Source organism: Mirounga leonina, unplaced genomic scaffold, assembly GCF_011800145.1.
Source record: "Mirounga leonina isolate KUSES-001 unplaced genomic scaffold, KU_Mleo_1.0 Mir_114, whole genome shotgun sequence".
NCBI classification, from domain to species: domain Eukaryota; kingdom Metazoa; phylum Chordata; class Mammalia; order Carnivora; family Phocidae; genus Mirounga; species Mirounga leonina.
In genome coordinates, this window is record NW_023270265.1 from 3,467,613 (window position 1) to 3,471,176 (window position 3,564).

Below are 3,564 nucleotides of genomic sequence, written 5' to 3' on the forward strand. Positions count from 1 at the left end.
CTCACACCTGAGCTGGCTCACCTAAACCAATACTCAAATGCATCTGAAGTGTCACGATTGAGCTTTTCCTCACAGCACGGGCTCTACAGAGGAGGCTTCTACGTGCCTGTCTATCTCCTCCACCAGGTTCCTGCCAAACTCCTTATAACACCCTTGTCCCAGGATGCCCCGGAAGTGACTCTCCTCCTCTTCCACTCCCCATCTCTGCACATGTGTGTGGAGGTTACAGGGAGTTTTTCATGACTTTTTGGAAAGTCAAGGAATGTCTCTCCCCAAAAGCCAAGGCAGGCAGGAAGGAAGGTCCAAGAATAAAAGGAGGAAAATACTGTTTGCAGCTGGTGAAGTTAAAGAGCTCTGAGGTGGGGGCTTCTACTCCCTTGCTGTGGATGAAGAAAGAGAGGTCCAGGGACCTCTCTGGCCTCGCTCAAGTTCTCCTGGTGGGACTAGAACCCTGGCTTCTCACTGCCCCTGGTCCAGGGCTCTTTCCATGAGCCCTTGCTGGCTAGTAGGGTGTGGGCCTGGCAGGGATAATCTGGGGGTTGGGGAGACCATGGGGAAATGCCTCACTTTCACAAGGTGGGAGTAGAGGCTCAGCCCAGGAAAGTGTGGTCAAAACCAAGTTCTCTTGGCAGCCCTGTGGGATCCAGAAAGTAGCTAAGAGGTCACCAGCGGCTCCTAGGGGAACTGGGCCAAAGTCCCTCCAATAGGCTTTATCTGGGCAGATTCCATTTCCTGTTGGAGGAAAAGGAAGACATCTTTGTGTTTCTCTGCTGTTTTCCCCTTTCCAGCAGATCAGAAACCAGATCGCGTCAGATAAACCCAGTTGAGAAGAAAGAGGCCATGGCTGGCTGGGAAGAGAAGGGTCCCCTGCCAAAGTCACGCAGGAAGACTCCCAGAGAGACCCTTCCCCTGCAGAGGAGGGAGAAGGGGTTCATTTGGTCTCGCTTTAGACTTGTAATAATATTTCCAAATGAGGTTTTACCTCCAGTGACTGCATTATTCTTTTGCCTCTGGTTAAGAGCGACAGAATGTTAACCGTGAACTTACAGACTTCACACTTCTTCATTGTTTCAGCAAGGGCGGCCTAACAAAATGGAAGTGGCCCAAACCTCACTTGACCTCCACGAGGCTCCTCCGAAGGCAGTCTCCGAGGGCAGGGGGCGGCGAGGAGGAGGCAGAGGAGGTGGGGAAGGGAGATCGGCGAGAGGGAGGGGAGGGGAGCCGGGAGAAGCGGAGAGGAGGGGTGCGAGGAGTCGGGAGGGACAGAAAGAGGAAAACCGGAGGGAGGCCGAGCAGGGAGCCCGGCGAGAGCGCGCGAGGGGAGAGGGCAAGGTGACCGCGGGTATCAGTGAGGGGCCAGTTGTCAGGGTTCTATCTGCGCCATGATTGATGGGAGCCTGGGTTTTTCTGTCAGCCTGTCACGGCGCAGGAATGTTTAATGTTCTCATTATTGGTTACGCTGTTGTGTATATTTCTCTGTCAGCACCGCGGACCCAGCTGAACTGGCAGAGCACTTCAAAGGCCTGCGGGTCATTCATCATCCCCATGACGCTCCGGCAAATGCTCAGCTTCAGCTCCGCGCCAGGGATTTGTTATGACTTGCGAGCCGGCTGACAGACAGGACGCTGGCGGCCGCGGGAGGGGGACGCGCGGGAGGGAGGCTTGCAGCCCTTTTGTCACTCTGGGCGAGCGGCAGCGCCCAGTGCCCGGACTCGGGGGGGGGGCGGGTCTCGGGGGCGGGGGAAGCAGAAGGTGCGGCCCGGCCGGGGTGACCCGCGGGGGGCCGGGGGCGCGCGGGGGGGCGGGGTCCCCCCCCCCCCCCCGCAGAGGCTTTCCCCGCAGGCCCAGCCGGCGCCCTCGCCCTCCTGTCCCACCCTCCTCTTCTCGGCTGGCGGTGGCGTCTCTGAAAGTTGTGCTGAAAACCCAGAGGTTGGGGAAAAAAGCGAAACTTGCAACCGGCCCGGGGAGGGGAGGGGAGGGGCGGGCCGGGCCGGGGTTGGGGGGGGTGGGGGGGGGAGGAGAGCAGCAGAATATCGGAGCTTTGTTTCCTTTCCCAGGCCGTGACATGATTAATCGTTTTCTTCTGATCTAATTTTGGAACATGAAAAACAGCACATTTGTCTTGAAGAAAAATGATGTGCCGAACCGCGCAGATGGAAATTTCGAGCAATGAGAAAGATTAAAGTGAAACCCCACTCCTTAGACCTAATCATGAGTTGTAGATTATTCTGTCGGCCCAGCCAGATGGTAGCTCTGATTCCACAGCCCCTTCTTATATTAATGAATACTAGACTGTTATATTTGACTTAGGTAAGTGAAATGTCTATCAGAGCTAATGGACTGCCAGCCAGCATAACACATGTTGTACCGCTAAGGGTCCTTGCTGCATTTTTCATGTTTTATACTAATGTAGAACATTTTGTTTCCTACTGTTTTTCATCATTGTCACTGTTTGCTAAATATTTTCACATGGAAGGGGGGGAGGGAGACAAAGTCATGAGGAAAAAGAACCCCCCTCTAAACTTGTGTCCAAAGCTAATTTCCTCCCGTTGGGCTTGGCTATAACTCTACAAGTAAAACAGTCACCCCAAGCAATGTGTACAGGAACTCAATAGCAACGTGATTAAGTTCCTAGTCAACAAGACTACACTGGACTGTATGTTAACAAACCTAATTATAGCCCCGTGGTGATAAATTGGGCCAGGGCCCTTGCTGCACATCTCTGAGGTCCTGTCTAGAAGAGCAGCTTGACCCTCTTGTCCCAGGGGAGAGAACTGTCCTGGAGAGGAGTCCCACGCTCGGCTTGGAGGAGGGGCCCTACTGACCCGGTGGTCGTTTGCCTGTGGAGGGTGGGCGCAAGCCCTGAAACGCTGAGCACAAGGCGCACAAGGCCGGAGGTATGAGCCCCCAGGCATGAGCCCCCAGGCATTAGGCTCTCCTGGAGGAGGCGGGAAGGGCGATGGTGTTCGAGCTGTTGGCACCATCTGTGTTGTGAGCAGTATCAGGATGCTTGAGAGTGTGCTCTTCCCAGTTCATTGGTTCCATGCAGGCCTCTGGACCTGGTGGCTCACTTTCTCTGGGCTCCTTCTTCCACATATCTTGTCTGTGCACTGGTGAGGCCCCAAAGAGCTTGTTGTTCAAGAGGAAATCTTGAGCTAGTTGTTTGTGAAGGACCCAAGCCTGGTTGGGACTAGTGTCCTGGAGAAAATGAGTCCTGGAGATGGAATCTGAAAGCTGTTTGGGCAGATAAGATGGAGGCGGTTGAAGGATATCTTCAAAGGGTAGTGTCTTTTTTTTTTTTTTAAGATTTTATTTATTTATTTGACAGAGAGAGAGAGCACAAGCAGGTAGAGTGGCAGGCAGGGGGAGAGGGAGAAGCAGGCTCCCCTCTGAGCAAGGAGCCCAATGCAGGGCTCGATCCCAGGACAATGGGATCATGACCTGAGCTGAAGGCAGCTGCTTAACTAACTGAGCCACCCAGGCGCCGCCAAAGGGTAGTGTCTTGAGAAAAAAATGGAAAGAAATACATAGGAGAGACCTATATAAGACAACACATGAGAGAGA

General features: G+C 54.0%; 1 long non-coding RNA gene across 1 annotated transcript; it reads left to right on the forward strand.

Moving 5' to 3' along the window:
• Positions 1 to 1,827: 1,827 nt before the first annotated feature.
• LOC118020416 lies at positions 1,828 to 2,209 on the forward strand. Its single transcript, XR_004681862.1, has 2 exons — positions 1,828 to 1,929; positions 2,058 to 2,209. It is a non-coding gene; the product is annotated as an uncharacterized LOC118020416 (long non-coding RNA).
• The last annotated feature ends 1,355 nt before the right edge of the window (positions 2,210 to 3,564 follow it).